Source organism: Cetorhinus maximus, chromosome 5, assembly GCF_964194155.1.
Source record: "Cetorhinus maximus chromosome 5, sCetMax3.hap1.1, whole genome shotgun sequence".
Taxonomy (NCBI): Eukaryota; Metazoa; Chordata; class Chondrichthyes; order Lamniformes; family Cetorhinidae; genus Cetorhinus; species Cetorhinus maximus.
Window position 1 is genome coordinate 144257968 of NC_135883.1, and position 20097 is coordinate 144278064.

Consider the following 20097-nt stretch of genomic DNA (forward strand, 5'->3'; position numbering starts at 1 on the left):
TCTGGGTTACTAGTCTAGTGACATGACCACTAAGCCACCGTGAAAGTGGCCCATTTATCCTGACTGTTTCCTGTTAGTTAGCCAATCCTCTAACCGTGCTGATATATCACCCTAACACCATGAACTTTTATCTTGTGTAGTAACCTTTTATATGGCACTGTATTGAATGCCTTTTGGAACTCCAAATATACTACGTCAAGTGGTTCCCAGCTATAATTCTATTGAGAAAGACTCTACGAGAAGGATGAACCATCTGTGGCTAGCTAAGGAAGTTGAGGATGGTATCAAAATGAAGAATAGGCATAAAAAGCTGCAAAGATTAGTGATAGGCCGGAAAATGGGGAAATGTTCAGAAACCAAAGAATAAAGAACAGAAAAATGAGCAAGAAATATAAAAACAGACAGTAAGAATTTCTGCAAGTATATGAAAAGGAGGAGAGTAGCTAAAGTTGGTCCCTTAGAAGATGACACTGGGAATTAATAGCAGGAAATAAGAAAGTGGCAGAGACTTTGAACAGTATTTTGCATCAGTCTTCACAGTAGAAGACACAAAGCATCCCATAAATAATTACATCAGCTTGTTACATCCTCAAAGAACTCTAATAAAATTAATCAAACATGATTTTCCTTTCATAATTCCATGATGAGGCTGCTTTATTGTATTATAATTTTCTAAATGTCCTGCTACTATTTCCTTAAGAATGAGTTTTAGCATTTTCCCAATGACAGATTTGGCTAAATGGCCTACAGTTTCTTGCTTTCTGCCTCCCTCCTTTCTTGAACAGTGGCATTACATTTATGGTTTTCCAATCTGCTGGGACCTTTCCAGGATCTAGGAAATTTTGGAAAATTACAAACAATGCATTCACTATCTCTGCAACCACTCCTTTTAAGACTCTAGGATGCAGGTCATCAGGTTCAAGAGGCTTGTCAGCCTTTAGTCCCATTAGTTTTCCTAGTACTTTTTCTCTGTGATAGTTTTAAGTTCCTCCCTCCCTTTTCTCACTTGATTCTCTACTATTCATGGGACACTTTTAGTGTCTTCTATTGTAGAGACAGATACAAAATACTGTTCAAAGTCTCTTCCACTTCCTTGTTTTCCCATTATCAATTCCCAGTCTCATCTTCCAAGGGACCAACGTTTACTTTAGCTTTCATATTTTTCATATACTTGTAGAAATTCTTACTGTCTGTTTTTATATTTCTTGTTCATTTTTCTGCTCCTTATCCTTTGCTGGTTTCTAAACTTTTCCCCATCTTCTGGCCTAACACTAATCTTTGCAGCTTTGCATGACATCCTCAACTTCTTTAGTAGGCCTCAGATAGTTCATCCTTGTAAATCTTTCTCAATGGAATATATCTTTGTTGAGAGTTATGAATGCCTGCTATTTATCTATCGTCTTACCTATTAACATATTTTCCAGTCTACTTTAGCCATCTCTATCTTCATACCTTTTTAATTGCATTTAAATTTAAGACATTAGTTTCAGACCCAAGTTTTTCACCCTCAAACTGAATGTGAAATTCTGTCAGGTTTTCATCACTCTGACTCTTCCCTGGAGAATCCTTTACTGTGTAATCATTAATTAATCTGGTGCCAGGTGAAGGAAGCATATTTACCAATTATTTCTGCGTCTCACTATGGCTTTTTCCCCCACACCATATACCCCCCAACCTGTTCTTAAACCAAAGTTCCACTCTCCAAAAAAAGTCCTACCAGGAAAGATGATAATCTCTCAGTAAAATATAATAGAGCACCAATGTTATCATACTGTTCTAGAGACCACAGCGAATGTACAGGACAGTTATTGTGATGCTCTACTGCCAGCGTAATGATGACAATGTTCATAAAGTGCTCTGGCATGTCACTATAAAACACGTAGTCAAATACTTCATTTGGGGCTTGGAGATTACGACACTCAAGTTAAATGCCATAACATCTGTAAGCAGTAGACAAATGTCACATGATCAATGTTGTGTGTGGTGTCACATGATCAATTCCAAGAATACATCAAACCAGAATTGGCAAACCCACACTAGAGGATTCTGCTTCAGATAACATTTTGAGGGGAAGATGGTGGATAGTGGTAATATCACTGGACTAGTAATCCAGAGGCCCAGGCTAATACTCTAGGGTTATTGGTTCAAATCCCACCACAGCGACTGGTGGAATTTAAATTCAACTATTAAAAAAATTTGGAATAGAAAAATAGTCTCAATAATGGTGACCATGAAGCTATCATCAATTATTGTAAAAAAAACCATCTGGTTCACTAATACCCTTAAGGGAAGGAAATCTTCCATCCTTACCTGTTCTGGCCTACATGTGACTCCAGACTCTCAGCAATGTGGTTGACTTCTAAAATGGCCCGTCAAGTCACTCAGTTCAAGAGCAATTTGGGACGGGCAACAAATGCTGATTTGCCAGTAAGGCCCACATCTCTTGAAAGAATAAATAAAAGAATACACTAAAGGTGCTATATAAATGCAATAAAATATCCTGGATAATAAAAATACAACAACATTGATAAAACGTCCAGTAAGACTGTTCAAAGAACAGGGTCGTACAATGGTTCACTTCATTGTCCAATTACCCCTGGGCCCAGCACAACAGACAGAAGTCTCTTCCTCTGCTGCCAATCTTTACTCTGCCCTTTGCACACACACACACACACAAACCACAATACAACCTGACTTGGAAATATAATTGCCACTCCTTCACTGTCGCTGAGTCAAAATCTTGGAACTCCCTACCTACACCATATGGACTGCAGCGGTTCAAGGAGGCAGCTCACCACCACCTTCTCAAGGGCAATTAGGGGATGGGCAATAAACGCTGGCCCAGCCAGTGAAGCCCACATCCCGTGAATGAATAGAAAGAAAGAACTGCCAGCAATTTGGCAAACACACTCAAATAGATCATAAGGGACTTGGACATTGGTTGAAAAGGGAAAAATCGGTAAGCGTACGGGGAAGGAAGAGAACATGGTGAGTAAATAGATAGTCCTTTCAAAGAGCTGTCAATGGACACCGCTAAAATATTCTGTGATAATGAAATTTGGTGATAGAAATGGAAAACTCAAGTGTGCTTTTATGTGCACTGCTTGGCAGCTAGAAGCAGCTTGGCTCTGTAGTTTAGCTGTGCTAAAACCCACCTGGGCGAGCTTGATGTTGACCAGAGTGACAGATACCCAGCACTGGCATACCTCACCGTAAAAATCAGTGAAAATGGAAAAGAATTCTACCCATTTAAGCTGTTGGATTCTCTCATCTATCATATTTCTCCTTCAATCAGATGAAACAGCCAGCTGATCCATAGAAGCCATCTATGATTGAAGCCAATGCCATTCAGTCGGTCAATTTTTCTATTCTCTTGACAACGACCAATAAACCCTCTCATTTCCACGTGCCAACGAACAAAACCCACTCACTCGCTCTCACTGTGCAGCTCAAAGAACAGTTAACATCTGGATTTGAACCTGGTGACAGCTGAATTGTTCCACTCTATCAGTACTGCTGCAATGGATGTTAGTTATAGAATCACAGAAGGTTTACAGCACAGAAAGAGGCCACTTGGCCCATCATGTCTGCGCTGGCCGAAAACAAGCCACCCAGCCTGATCCCATTTTCCAGCCTTTGGTCCGTAGCCCTGCATGATTATGGCACTTGAGGTGCATATCCAGACACCTTTTATAAGTTTAGGGTTTCTTCCTCTACAGCCCTTTCAGGCAGTGAGTTCCAGACCCCCACAACCCTCTGGGTGAAAAGATTTTCCTCATCTTCCCTCCAATCCTTCTACCAATTACCTTAAATATATGTCCCCTAGACACGGACCTCTCTGCTAAAGTAGTGGTAATGTCATTGAGCTATCCAGACCCCTCAATTTTGTACACTTCAATTAAATCTCCCCTCAGCCTCCTCTATTCCAAGCAGAACAACCCCAGCCTAGCTAATCTTTCCTCATAGCTGCAATTTTCCAATCTGGCAACATCCTCGTAAATCTCCTCTGTACCCTCTCAAGTGCAGTTACATCCTTTCTGTATTGAAGTGACCAGAGCTGCACATAGTACTCAAGCTGTGGCCTAACTAATGTTTTATACAGTTCCTGCATAACCTCCCTCCTCTTATATTCTATACCTCGGGTAAGAATGGAAAGGGTTCCACATGTCTTCTTAACCACCTTATTGGCCTGGCCTGCTACCTTCAGGGATCTGTAGACATTCACTCCAAGGTCCCTCGCTTCCTCTACACCTCTCAGTATCTCCCCATTTATTGTGTATTCCTTTGCCTTCTTTGACCTCCCCAAATGCATCACCTCACACTTCTCTGGGCTGAATTCCATTTGCCACTTTTCTGCCCACCTGACCAGTCCATTGATACCTTCCTGCAGTCTACAGCTATCCTGCTCGGTCAGGTGATCCGAAACCTTTCTGTACCAAGGGTGCGTGCAATTATACCCAACACAATGACCAAAGTGGTTTCTCCTCCAAGCCTCTCACCACCCTGACTTGGAGCTGTATTGCGTTCTTTCACTGTTGCTGGGTCAAAATCCAGGAACTCCTTCCCTAGCAGCACCGTACACCACATGGGATGGCAGCGGTTCAAGAAGGCCGCTCACCACCTTCTCCAGGCAATAAATGCTGGCCTTGGCAGAGATGCCATCCCAAGGACAAATAAAGGAATAATCTGGAATGCAATTCCACTAAGGGTGAAAATGTGAATGACAGATGTACTTTTAAAAATCCCTGCAAAAAAAAAAGCAAACTAAGTTTGATGTCCTGTGACACCGTGAGCAGCATAAATAATTTGGAATGAAAGTAGTGCATCAGCAGAACAGAACATCTCAGGACTGTAAACGAGCCACCTTTCAACGACAAACCTAACTATTCCTGGGGCACCAACAAGCTGTTTGGTTATTTAGCCAAAGCATGAGATTTGCTCTATGCCACTGTATGCACGTTTGCAACCATAAGAGCGTCACTTGGAAGGTGATTCTGAGTCAGAGAGAGTGAAACATGAGAACGAGTGCCAATGAAACCACGACATCACTCAACAAGCACTAAAAGTAAACACTGACACACATGCACACGCAGCCCTGTACCAGCAATTATATAAAACATTCAATATTTAACATCTGTTCTCCTGCCTTATATGAAACACTGATGGCACCTGGGAGAGATAACACATTGAAGAGCTTACACCCTTCATGTCCGTACGACACCCCAAAGCACTTCACAGCCGTGGAATTATGACTTGTAATCATTGCAATGCAGGCAAATGTGGCAGCGAAGTTACATTCAAGGTTTCACAAATGGCAATGACATTATAATTAGCTCCTCTGTTGATTGATGTTAGTTAAGGTAAACGAACATTGGCCAGGACATAGGAAGAACACCCTATTCTTCTTCAGATACAGCCACAAAATCTACTACATGTAGGCAGACCAAGCTTCAGGTCAAAAGCAACACCTCTGACAATGCACTGAATTGGGACTTAAACCCAGAAACTTCTGACTCAGAGGCCAGAGGGGTTACTAAGTGAAGGACTAACAAAGTCTTGTAGATTCAAGAGTAATGATTACTGATTCTGACAGTATGGGTGGCAGGATTACAATTCTGAATTAAAGCAGAGCGAGCGTCTTGGGTTCATCATTCTCAACACAGCATCAAGTTTCAGGAACTTGGCAAAGTTTACATTCCAATGCAATCACCAAATTTATTCAACTCAAATCAGCTTGATTCTTAAAAGGTTACATAATACACAAATCACAGAATTGTTACAGCGCGGGTGGCGGCCATTCAGCCCGTCACGTCTGCACCAACTGTCTGGATAAACAGTTCACCAAGTGACATTGCCCCTCCCCATAGCCCTGTACATTCTTCCTCTTCAGGTAGCTCTCCAATTCCCTTTTGCATGCTTCAGTTGAACCTGTCTCCACCACACTCTCAGGCAGTGTATTCCAAACCCCAGCCATCCGCTGCATGAAAATGTTTTCCCTCATGTCGCTTTTGCAAATTACTTTCAATCCGTGTCCTCTCGTTCTCGACCCGTTTCTACTTATCTGCTCTGTCCGGACCCCTCATGATTTTGAGTACCTCGAGCAAATCTCCTCTCAGCCCTCTCCTTTCTGGAAAACAGACCCAACTTCGCCAATCCATCTTCATAGCTGACGCTCCTCATCCCTGGGACCATTCCTGTGAGCCCCCAGTGCCTTCTTGTCCTTCCTAAGGTGCAGTGCCCAGAACTGGACGCGATACTCCAGCTGAGGCTGAACCTTGACGGCAACAGTGTCCTGTCTTCACACAAAACTTGCCAACAACTTTTGGTAGAGGAAAAGCAAAAAAAAAAAGTTCACAAAAGGAGTTTTATGCCCACTCCTCCCACCCAACGAAGACAGTTCTGCAAATTAAGGTTGGTGTCACTAGATCACCATAACTTTAATCCCCTGGATTTAAAAAACAGCATTGGCACAAACATGTCAGATCTATATTTTTAGATTAAGACCGTACCACAGAAAAATCTAGCAGGTTCCACTGTAAAGTTAAAAGGCTAATACATCCCACTGGCAGCTTCCACCAAAAGGTCATGAAGCCAAATGCCACGTAGTCTAGACTGACATGTGGATGCAGCACTGAGTGAGTGCTGCATTGCTGGAGGTGCTGACATTTGGATAAGATGTTAAATCAAGTGCACATCCCTCCATCTACTAAGAGCTCACGTGGGTGTAAAAGGTCCTATTGCACACACGAGCGCCACGTGTCAGGCATTTCAGCCTGATCTGAAATTTGTAGAGGTCGCAGAGGTATATTGTGCAACATCTTCACTTCCCACACTGTCTCAGAAGGGAACCTCCCACTGCACCAGAGACAGCAGTAGGGGGGAAAGAGAATGGGAGATGTATCCTGCAGCTGCACCAGACCGGAGACTGCTCTGTAGGAACACACTGGGGTGCCTGAAATGACAGAGGTGCTCCATTCACCAACATTAACATGCCTTACTTTGGGTGCGTCCCCAAAAATAAATCAATAATGAAAAGAAATGAATCACAACCCTGAGAATGCAGTCACATTACATACTGGGGCAAAAGAAACTGCATAACTGTCTCATCAATATTCACAGTCATACAGCAGTACAAGAACAGACCGTCACTTACCAAGCGATCCCCACCATTCAGGATTTTACATTGCTTCACATGCAGGTATGATGGAAGACCTGTAGGATAGGGAGAACACATTATATAAATCCCAATGAAAAATTATACTACAGAAGAATTTAATTTTTAAAAAAAAGGCTGGCTGTAATGATCAATTCTGGACATGATTAGTACAACTGCAAGAAAGCAGAAACACAGCTGCTAACATCCTGCCTGGGCTCATCTGCATTTAACCATTGGGCGGATATAGAATAGAGACTAGGAGCTTATACCAAATCTATCACCAAGCAGAGCAGGTGCTGCCAGAAGTGAACATGGAATCTATGCAGCATTCACATGGACACAGCAGAAAGTAATGGATCCTTCCTAGTCTTTGCTGCAGCTGAACAGTCAGCTCACTCTGGCCAGCTGCCAAGATTTGTCAGTCAGTCAGTCATTCATTCAGAAAAAGTGTACATTTACAACTCTCTCGACTTATGTATTGCAGAGGCCATTAAACAGAAACTGCAGCCATGGTGTTCTTCATCATCACCTTTTCCAGTCATTGCCGCTTTTTTTTTATAACCCACGTGATTGTATTTTGCCCTTCCTGGTCACACCTACACTATTGGAAGAAAACACATGGTAGCATAGACGAAAGGTGACTTTAGTATTGGAGACGGACAGACTGTGCTGTGTTTGAGTGTTTTGTGTGTCATCATTCTCAATCTCTCTCTTGAACTGAATACATTTTGCCCGACAGAACTAACAGGTGAACATCAATTCAGCAAGTTTTCTGGCATGGAGATGAGAGATTTTGGATCTTGCTTTGTTACTGACAAACTGGAGTCAAACATACAATATATAAATAAATGACAACTACGAACTTCCCCCCTCATACATTAGGGAAGCACAGACTTCAGGCTCAGAGACATGCAAGGACAACTGAATAAACAATAAATGTTGTTGAACTTTTAGGTTCTGTCCATCCCTGCACCAGACACCACTTTGCCAATGGCTGTGATAGCAGGTAATTGTTTTTCCTTTAAGGTCTCAGCTGTTCATAACTTGAGCACTAAAATGAGTGTGGATCAGCCCTTTGCCTTGGATTTCGCCTGTCCTGTTCCCCTCCATCCCCATGGAACCCAATTAATACCTTCCCCAGGCAGCTTGGCTGACATCAAGAATGGGGCGAGTAAGAGGCACAACTGTGACTCGGTACATTATCAGACCACCATGGAACTGGGGCCCCAAGATTATTTTTTAAACAAAAAATCCACTTCAAAACTATTCCTTCAAAAATCAGCGATTGGAAAGAAAACAACAGAAAACACGATCGAGGAGAGCCTGTCCTCACATCCCATCCTGGCACTTCTGTTCATTCAGGACCCAGCTTGGCTATTTCCACCTCCTCTCCATCAGGGTCCAAAACCCAAATCTATAAAACATTTCATTCTCTTTGTTTGCTTTCTTTTTTTTTTGAATTCAAGTTCATTTCCACTGAAAGGCAGACGGTTCCACTTTCAGCATTAATTGTAGGATAACGCAGGTAACCGGGAAAGAGAGCCTATGGGAGGACAGCAAGGCCAATGCAGGGAGCCGAAATGAACAAAATAATAGATTTTGCCATTGAAGCAGTGCAATAATGATTTAAGTAGAAGAGACAAGAAAATTAAATGTTGTTTCAGTGAGTAAACACAAAGTACAAAGAGGTGAAGCAAATCGCTGTAAAAACTGACTCGAGTGATTTGCTTGAGAGTAAGGTGGGGGCACACTGGCACCACCCCCCCAGCCCCCATGGGCGGTGGCACAGTAAGTTAGACACTGGGAGCACTAGCTTTCCATCCACAGAAAGAATATCAAGGGCAACAACGTCATTTTTCACACTAGAACGGATCTCCACAGTACACAGTCCCATATCTGTAACGCCACACGTTAACAATACAAATACATGCGACCGAGCAGAGCAAAATATACAGAGAAAAGAGAGCAAAATGCCACCATTAAAATCGATCTGGTCCCCAAGCCTCAACCTAGTTACAGGTTTCCCTTCAATTACAACGGAAAGCGAGAGTATTGCAATACAGACACCAGCATAAAAGAAACTGCGTGCCGAAACAATTAGAAAATTTTCATCTCATCTTCGAATCAGCTTTAAAGCTCCCACTACACAGAGCAGAGCAAATTCCCCACTAGGCATTTGCAGCACATTTTATTTTGTGGCCTATTCACTGACTAATTTAGCAGTTTTAGATGTAATACTGCAGTTTGGTTACAGAGGACACTGAATCTTGGTAAACCACTATGAATAGAGCTGCATTATTGTTGATTAGGTGTCTTCAATATCAACCTTTGAAATTGCAACATGCAGGAACTATTAAGGGCCTGGTGCAAAACTCCTAAGTTCCAACAACAGCTTCCACCATAAGGAAACACCACTGGTGAGTGAGTGAGTGAGTTATTGGACTGCTGTCAAAGAGAGGCCAGATTTTGTCAAAGATCTGAGACCAAGCACTTGAAGACAGCTTTTAATTTACTCCCCGTCAACCACTACCTTACACCGTTAACAGGGTTTTAAAAAAACTGTTCAACATTTTGAGAGAAAAAAATACTTCTGTGCCTGCAGCATTTGTCACTAGACTCCATCTCCTTGATGCCTAATGATGATCACATAAAAGGTACTTACACATTGCACAATATTAGAAAATTATATTGGTGACATTTATTGCATAGTAGCTTCGCCTGGATTGTGTGTCATCTGCAATGCATTATAAGACTGCAACCTAGCCTCAGGAGTTAGGAAGTGGCTACAAGCCTCACTTTGTCTTACCTTCATTAGATTATGACTCTATAATTCACCACATGAAGCAGCAGAACTGTAGCTGAGAACTAGGAGCATGGAAACAGAATGTTTGCTAGGCAGTAAAAGACCACAGTCCACGTAGTTTTCCTTCCACCATCCTGATCCTTGCACAATACAGTGATAAAGGCACTCTGACTGATCAATCTCAATCAATTGAATCTACAACAGGCCCAGATATGAGGCAACGATAACTCCCTCTCCTCCTCACTTGTGTCTTAAATGGGAGGTCCCTTATTTGGAAACTGTGCCCCCTGGTTCTATGTGCTCCCTGGTTCTAGATTCCCCCAGGAGGGGAAACATCCCGAAAGGATCATCCAAAATGTTACCTCTCCTTTTCTCTCTCCACCTGATGCTGCCTGACCTGCTGAGTATTTCTAGCATTTATGTTTTTAAATTTTAGACCCGCTCCCGCTGTTCTTCCTGAGAATGCAGGAGCCGCTGCATCTTCAATTTAATACTTTGAATCAGGCCAAAGCGCTGATCATGCACCACCTCTGTTTCCTGTCTCCCAAACACTACCATTATCAAGAATCTTAAACTACAAGAGCAAACGAAAAGGAGCTCAAAACCTTTTGAGTCTTAATAAGATTCATTTTCTGCTGTCCAGTTATGACATAGCACTTACAACAGAGGCAAGGCCATTGGGCCCAGCTGATCTATGCTGTTGTTCACGTTCCATACCAGCCTCGAACCACACGACCACATCTCGCCCTATCAACGTGTCCTTATTAAACAGGTCGCTTCCTTTTAAGTGGTTTTAATTTATTCATTTTCTGTTTGCCTTTTGTTTTACCAGAGGCTGCCAGCACAGAGATCGGGCTGCTGCTGTGTAGCACGCCCCATATGCACAAAAACATTTGCACAGAGGATTAATGAGTGCAGTGCTGCTGCTGCAGCAGTAGATGAAATCTGTAGTTTCACTCTTGCAGTTTATGCCAGCTGTCACCCTGTAATACAGAGGCTCAGGCAATCATTACTGGCTATGGTCTATAATGAAGCAAGCGGTTACCATTAAAATGAAGTCAGGACTACCATCGCTGCCAAGTCTGGTAACGTCAGATGAGAAATAAATGAGCTCCGTACTGCAGCATTTCCTTGCTTTTTTTGTGTGCTGGTTCTGAAGGTTACCTGCAGAGGCATTGTGTCTGCTGGCATTTTAAAAAGAATAGTAACAGCAGCTTGAGGATTTTCGTTTCCTGTGCAACATTCAAGGGTGGTGCTTCAGCACTTTCCTGGGTTCTGTGGTAAACACCTACAGCTGAAAGCAACCCCTTAACACATTCACATTTTGTTGCAATCATTTACTCCTTTACATGTTACAAAAAAAATAGCCAAGTAATTATTTCCAGTGATTTCCACAAACAGCTCCTTGCTTTCGGATGCTCGCTCAATATCTAAAGGAGGGAGATACCCGCCACTGCCCGCGCGCTGATTGTTAGGTGCCATTTGCGTCGTTCAGTAGCAATGCCTTCCAGTCTATGACCTCATGTGACCTCATGGTTATCTTTCACCAATCTTGGAAGTCTATAACTAGTCAGTTTTATAACTCTACTGCTGTGATTCCTGCAGCCCCACTGGTTATAACATTATCTTCCTCAACTTTAATGAGCCGACTTACACTTCAACAGCTCCAACTGCAGTGTACGAATTTGCAAGACCTTTTGACAGTGCCTTATATGGAACACCCACAGCTGTGTTTTTCTCAATTTTTAGAAAAAAAACCTCGCACCCACACAGAAGTTTACATAAATGGCTCCATTTCAATTTCACGCTGGTTATTATTTGCCCTCTGCACTCAAACAAGGTTATCCCATAGTTGGCAGGCATGTCCTTGTTCACATCTCGTTCTATTTATCTCTACAGTCATTCCCAGTTTCCAAATGTCGTCGATTTCACTCTCCTAAATTTCACGCCAAATCCTGCTTCATCTCATCTCTATTCTAAAAAAAAAGCAAGGCTATCAGAAAAACATATGTGCTTGAAATACTGAGTCCGTTTGAAAACATTTCAAATCTAGTCTTCAGTCATAAAATTGCAGTGATTCTCCTTGAGGAGTCTCACCTTACTGCGCAAGCAGAAAACAAATAGATAAAAGCAAGTCAACTTAATCGAAAACAGAAAATGCTGGGAAAATTCAGCAGGGAAGAGGAGTCATAGGGACTTGAAACGTTAACTCTGTTTCTCTCTCCGCAGATGCTGCTGGACCTGCTGAGTGTTTTTTTCCCCAGCACTTTCTGTTTTTGTTTCAGGTCTCCAGCATCTGCAATATTTTGCTTTTCTCCAAGTGAACTTAATAGCTGTCCAGTTACAACCTTGCTTTCCTTTGAAAAGGAGGCCAATTTCTTTATACGACACCTCAAATCAAAGTAAATCATTCACATGGGGGATTAAAAAACATCCTATATTAATTAAAGTTTCAGCTTTTAGGTAGAGGGGTAGGAGCTGCCAACTTTAAGCAGGTGGATGTACTTTGATCCACACAATTGAACTGTGTATCAAACAATATGGCTGTGGAACACCCATTAACCAATTAGGCATCTCAAACACAACCAATATTTCAAAGCCGATGTAGATACACCGAGGAACAGCCCTCGATCTCCAATGCCAGTTTTGCATCTGTTCTACCATCAAGTTCCCAAACGAAAGCGTTCTATTTTGAATTCACAGCACGTGGGTCGAGGGAACAATTCCTATGAAAAGAGATAATGCAGAAATTTTATAATACAGAGCACCACTGAGTTCCTGAAATAATGGGCGCTGTGGGTAGTAAAGTAATAACAAACAAGAGTACCATTTTCTTCCATTCTTTCTAACAAAAGAGAACCGCTAAAGAGCAGTGGTCCGTATTTCTAATGCTAAAGCAGCTGATGGGGAAAAGTGATCAGGTTTGCAGATAACACCAAAATGCACAAGAAAGTTAAGACCGAAGAGAATGCTGAATTATTACAGCAGATGTAGACAAGCCTTGTATTCACTTAGCACATTTCACAACCTCAGAATGTCCCAAAGCTCTTTACAGCCAATGAAGCACTTTTGAAGTGTAGTTATTCGTGTAACATAGGGTGCGCCAGGGCATTGGACCCATGATTGGTAAATGATATTGAAGGTTTGCAGAGTGCAATGTCGTGCATGTCAGCAGGTCAAATATAGAACATACAAACACCCTTCAGGGAAAAAAGCTAAAGTCAGTGGTGAAAGAAAGAACATTCTAGTGCATTAACCTCTGAAAGCTCCTGACCAAATGCCGTGAAGCTATCACGAAAATAAAGAGGGTCCTAGGGCGAATTTACAGCTCAGTTCACTATTAAAGAAAGCACACTGTTTTGAGCTTATACAAGGCCTTGGTTAGAATGCTCTGCCCAGTTCTGGTTTCCTCTCATGATTGGTGGTATTGATGCTTTGGGAAACAAGCAGAGAAAGACGACAAGATTAAATCCCATTTAAAAGCATCTCATTTACTCAGATAAGCTGAAAGAGTTGCATTTCTACACTTTAGACTTAGGGATGATTTGATCAAGGTTCACAAGATATCAACTTTATAAGATGTAATGGAAGACAGTGGTGTAGTGGTAATGTCACTGGACTACTAACTCAGAGATGCAGGCTAATGCTCTGGGGACATGGGTTCAAATCCCACTAAGGCAGCTGGTAGGGTTTAAATTCAATTAATAAATCTGGAATATAAAGCTAGTCTCAGTAATGCTGACCATGACAAGTATCATCCATTGTTTTAAAAACCCATCCGGCTCATTAATGCCCTTTACAATGTTATTATATGGCAGGTAGTAATTGCCAGGTTGATCAAATCCCAAAGGGAAACTTGGCCAAGCTATCACAATGATTGCAATTTGTATCATGAGAAGGGGTGTGCACTGAAGTCAGAAGTAAAGAGAATTTTGAGAATTTAAATATTAAATTAAAACATTAACAAAAGAAAATAAAACTTAAACACACAAGATTACAGTTACACAGGTAAATTTAGTCTTACAACATTTCCTAAAAGATTTCTACTTAGCTAGGCTCCCAACTGACCATCCTTTTCCCAGGCAATAGTCCAAATAGATTTTAAATCTATAAAATATCCAGTAATATTACCACAAGGAACCCACTACTGCTATAGGGAGATATTTCGCAGCTTCTCTCTTTCTCTCCCTCAACAAGGAATGCCAAAGCTTTTAACGAAGCCTTTCTTTCCTGAACAAGCACGCACTTCTCTGGGGTGGCTAGAGGCTACTTTTTCACAAGTCTGTCTTCACACAGCCCACCTTCCAAGATCTCACATGACCACTCCCCACATACAGCTTTCAATCCTTCCTTAAATAAATTCTCTCTCCTTTTGATCTTTAAATCCATTGTTCTAAACTTCCTTTGAAACTCAAACTCTTCCAAATATAAAGAGCTTTCATATTTCCATCTGGTCTTTGCTTTTGTGTCAATAAAGCATGATATCCCCACTGCTTGTTTACCTATGAACTCCTGCAAGATGCAGCCATTTTCCTGGTTGCCTTCAAGTTCATCTTTAAAATTCAAAGCAACCTCCCAACTTACCTACAAATACAAACATTAGCTTGTCCATTTCCATTTCAAAATGCCAGCTTTTACACCTAACCCCTCTTATGATTTAAACTTCGAGTCTGACTGTCTTCAGTTTAATTAAATTAGTCACAGACACATACAGGAGCTCCCAGAAACCTGCTTCAGTATCCCACAGTAATATTAGGGGGAAAAAAAATGATATTCCTTTTACAAGGGAAGGAAATCTGCCATCTTTACCTGGTCTGCCCTATATTTGACTCCAGATAAATGTGATTGATTCTTAAATGGCCTAGCAAGCCACTTAGTTTGAGGGCAATTAGGGATGGGCAACAAATGCTGGCCTTGCCAGCGATGCCCAAGTCCCAAGAAAGAATAAAGAAAAAGTACTGGATAGGTGAAGCGGCACCAGATGTCACTCATGTTATGCGAGGTATTACAGTTTCTTCTTTTCCCCAGGGAACAGTGAACTTGTGGAACAAGCTACTGCGGCTCACACCGTGAACATTAATTCACTTAATTCCTTCAAAGTGAAAGCTGGACCTGTTTCTGACTGCAGCTGAGACCACCTTGTACAAGAGTAAATGCCTTGTAATGCTAATCAGGACTAAGGCAGTCTCTTGGACTAGTTTTGATTGCCTGGAGGGAGTCAGAAGGAAATTTATTTTACAGATGCTGTCAACCACCCTCCCAATCCCCACAAATTTGGCCTAGGGTTTTAATGGGGTTTTTTTTGCCTCTACCAAGAGATTACGTGGCTCCAGGTGGTGTGGGATGCAGGTATTGTGATGCACAAAGGAATCACTTCTCTATGGGACAGACTGGACGCTGGTTGGATCAATGGGCCTTTGCCTGCTCCATAATTTTTGTATGCAGTTGAATTTTATTGTGGATGGAGTCTCTCCCTCCACATAGCTTATTGCATTCTCTTCCAGTATTGCAGTTACCCCAAGGTTTGCGAATCTGGGAACACTTTCCAGGCCATATTTTACTAAGACTGTGTGCTGCATGTTATTACAGTCAGTTTAAGCTGATAAAATTACAAGAGGGGATCTCTGAATGAACAGGGCTGTAGCTGCATCTCCCAATCAGATCAAAGGACTGTGAAATTAATAGCATAAAGACAGATATAAGGTGGTGTTAAGTAGGGAGGCTGAATTCAATGCCATATCAGGGACAGAAAGTGAAATCCAGAGGGAAAGATAGATAGGATTAAGAGAATGAGATAAATTACAAAGTAAAAAAAAAATTCTTTTTAATTATATTTTTTAAATCTCTAATTAAAATCTGAGGGAATGAGACACCACTCTTGCAATCGAATGTTAACCCTTGGCAGCATTCAGTGCCAGAGAGGTTGATTGTCAGTAGTTAACACTCATCACATTGCATTTGAAATAACCAGGCAACATTGTGGTGAGATAAAAACAGAGAATGCTTGAAAAACTCAGGCCTGGCAGCATCTGTGGAGAGAGAAACAGGGTTAACGTTTCGAGTTTGTGTGACTTCAACGCTGAAGAGGAGCCGTAGGGACTTGAAACGTTAACTCTGTTTCTCTCTCCGCAGATGCTGCCAGACCTGCTGAGCTTTTCCAACATTTTCTGCTTTTATTTCAGGTTTCCAGCATCCGCAGTGTTTTGCTTTTAACTTTGTGGCGAGTTTAGTTTGTGTCAGCAGCTTCACATCATTGAATTAGGCAGCGAGTTTACGCCCAGGTGGATCTCGGACAGTAAGTTCTGGATTCCCACATTTAAATTCACATCTGCCCCTTGCCTGAAGTTGCTACATCATTTATGCACAAGATAATGGAGAGCATCATTAGCATTCCTGTTATTTTGGCAGCAAGTTCTGGCCCAGCCAACTGCTTTTAAAGGATTTAACCAGTACTGAATTTTTGAGAGAGTTTGCTCCAATAGCTCACAATACTCTGTGGACTAGAGTGGGTGCTTCTGATCTCAAGCTGTGCTTAAAAAGGTGATTAACTTCACACCAGTGTCTAATAGCTTTGCTTTGACATTTTAATTTACATTTCTTTCTTGCATCCATGCCTGACATTTGAAAGGGCTGAACCATCCCTTTTCAAGTTCCTTTTCTCTTGTGAAATTTTACATTTGCATACTACATTTGAAATGCCTGCATCTTAAGAATACAGGGTCAGGAATAAGCCACTCAGCCCCTCTAACCTGTTTCACCATTTAATGAGATCACAGCTGATCTGTATCTCAGCTCATCTATTGGCCTTTTAACTTTATCACAGGAACGGTTTCTCTGAACCTCTGAGCCTGTTTGTTGTGGGTGATACTGACGCATCTTTCACAAGTCAGCAGGATCTATGATCACGAGGAGCACCTCATCAGTGATGGGATGTAGAAAGTCATCCTACACCTGATACTTCCTGGCGGTCTCCCATCCTAAGTACTAACCTTAGCATCTGTCATAAAGCCGGATCCGAATGCACTGAGCACCATCGGCTTTCATTCAGGAATAACACGAATTGCAGGACACCCAGAGAATTTCCAATGTAATTCTATGGGTGTCGGTGGCTGCGCCTTCAGTTACCTCAGCCCTGAACTCTGGAAGTCACTCCCCCACCCCGCACCTCTCCACCTCGCTTTCCTCCTTTAAGACACTCCTCAAAACCTACCTCTTTGATCAAGCTTTTTGGTCATCTGACCTAATATCTCCTTATGTGGCTCAGGGGCGCACTTTGTTTTAAGATGCTCCCGTGAATCACCTTGGGACGCTTCACTATATTGAAGGTGCTGTATAAATAGAAGTTGTTGCTGTAGTTACTTCCCATTTTTCCTTTCAAAGCCTTCTAAAATCATGAACATTTTCAATCCAGTGAACCAAAATAGTCATATTTCAATGAACCATGTGTGCATAATATTTATATCATCTATCACAAACTTAGTTATTTTTTTCTAAGAGTACAGCAGATTTATAATACCATGCTTACCATTTCTAAGACTCTCTCTGCTCTAAAAATGAACACTGACAGTATCCCATAAAATGCTACGAATTTTCCAATTATGAATGCTAGTTTAACTGGCTCATGGCATTCCTTTTCTGAAACCTGTTCCAAGTTTTTATTTCAGATCTCCAGCATCCACAGTATTTTTCTTTTATCCTTTTTCTGAATATTGGAACAACATTACCAGATGACAATGGCTCATGCCCAGAGACATTGGTTATGAGACGCCAAAATAAACCTCAGTTATTTATTTCTTCCAATCTGTCTTTGGAGAACTCCAAGGGCATATGCCATTAGATCAGAGTGGTTTGTCAATATGTAATTCTTTGAGTTTCTCAATAATATATGGCTTTCTGATCTCCACAGCCATGATTGATTCCTCATCCAAAATGACTGGATGGGAATTTGCTCACAGTTGAGATATGAAGCCGCAGGAATTAATCCAAATTTGCTTGCTATTCTGATCCCTTAAACGATGCCTCCGTCTAAAATGTCCCTTAGTGATCTTTCACGGCTTTCTAGGTCTTAGCTAGTAAACTACAAAATCCCTCATTTTTATCTTTAAATTTCTCGGTAACATTGTTCCATCTACCTCTCCAGCCCCAAATCACAGCTCACACACCTATGCTGTGCGCTTTGGTCTGCGCGGGCACACTTGGCTCCTTTGAACGTGCATTGATGGTGGTACCTTCAGCCCACATGGCTCCTCACTTTGTGCAAATCACTCCATCTCGGCACATTCCTCCTCACCACTCCAGTAAAGCCAAGCCCATCGATCAGGTCTGCAGCCACCTCCTCTAATCTGCCTTCTGCTCAGTTACAATCTTTAACTGTGAAACGTTTTACAAGATTAAAAGGATCTACATAAACTTAAATTCTCTAGCTTAACACATTTCCCAGTAACAAAAAAAAACTGATTCTCGTCACTTTTACAATCCACCTATGAGGATTGTCTCCTTAAATACATAGTCTTCAAAGGCCTTTGCCTTTAACCTAAACAGTTACTATGAGTGAGATGCTGTGGTAGTTATTACTGAACTAGTAATCCAGAGGTCTGGGTGATAATAATAATAATATATATTTTTCAAATTTGTTCAAGGGAATGTGGGTGTTGCTGGCATCTATTGTCCATGTTGAGGGCATTTTAAGAGTCAACCACATTGCTGTGGATCTGGGGTCACATGTAGGCCAGACCAGGTAAGGATGGCAGATTTCCTTACCTAATGGTTTTTTTTATTATTTACAACTAAGGACAATGGTTACATGGTCATCATCAAACTTTTAATTCCAGATTTTTGCTGAATTCAGTTCAAGAAAAAAATCTGCCCTGGTGGGATTTGAACCCCAGTCCCCAGAGCATTAGCCTGAGCCTCTGGAATACCAGTCCAGTGACAATACCACTATACCACCACCTCCCTTCCCAAGAACATCAATCCCGTTATGCCAGTTGAGAGTCAGAACTCAGTTGTTTTTTTAAAAAGCAGGCAAATTAAAAAAGCAGGCATCAATGAGCATGAAGCTGTCAGCTCAACATTAAAAACCCAACTGGTTCAATCGTCCTTTAGGAACGAAAGCCTGCCATTATTACCTGGTCTGGTCTACACGTGACTTCAGTCTCAGACTAATGTGGTTGGCTCTTAATTGCTCTCTGAAATAGCCTAGCAAGACACTCATTTGCATCAAACCGGAGGTTGACTAGGGACGGACAATAAATGCCAGCCTTACCAGTGACATCCATCTCCCAAGAATGGATACATGAAAAGAGCAAGGCTATTGATCAGGCCACTCTCTCCACTTTCAGTCCTCCTTATATCACTTCACTGCTGCCACCTTTTAGGTGACAAGAGCCAAATAAAAGTAACTCCAGTGGATTGGCTGATAACAACCTCAGAACATGAGGTGAGTTATATAGGCATCCATCACATGCTGTACTGTGCATGGCAGAAATCCAATTAAAGGATCAAAAGTGCATCATCACGATGAAACCCAAGAGCTTGTTCACCAGCTCAACCCCCAGGTTCAGCCACAATCTTCTAGCGTACTGTATTTTTATATTGCATGAATTCACTCCTTTTGACAGTTATCTTATTTTTGACATTGTAGGCCAGTGGTGAATGAGGTAGGACCTGAAGTTAATGTGGAGCATCAAATGTAGACAAAATCACCAACTTTGAGATACATTAAAATATACCCTATTGGAATAATAATTATGCATATGCCAGACACGCTCACAAAAATACAGTTGACTCCATGCCAACCACTCTCATGTTACTTATCAAATGACATGAAGTTTAAATGAGGCGGTGGCATTTCTAGAAAATGCACCACAGGCAAGTACATATAAACTAACAAAAGTATTGAATTCTATAATTTATAGCTCCTAAATATCCACCATAGAGACTTGCACTTACCCATGTAATTATTAATGATGCACCATTTCATTGAGTATATGTTGATTCTTCAACTAGTGAAAAGCCTTTATTACGCAATGGAACATGCTACAAACTAACAAATACCCTGTCAGTTCCCTCTCGATGCCACCGATGGCAAACAAAAAACACACAAATTAATAGTGTAAAATCAAAGAAAGTCAAGATT

General features: G+C 41.6%; 1 protein-coding gene across 4 annotated transcripts in view; it reads right to left on the reverse strand.

Annotated features, from left to right (window-relative positions):
* The window catches only part of LOC144680987 (tyrosine-protein kinase Fyn), a 290651-nt gene that overhangs the window by 177722 nt on the left and 92832 nt on the right, over nt 1–20097 (reverse strand). For all 4 annotated transcript variants that reach the window (XM_078542619.1, XM_078542617.1, XM_078542620.1 and 1 more), the window contains exon 2: nt 7154–7212. The gene's annotated coding sequence lies outside the window, so the exon portion shown is untranslated. The remainder of the gene's footprint in view (nt 1–7153; nt 7213–20097) is intronic.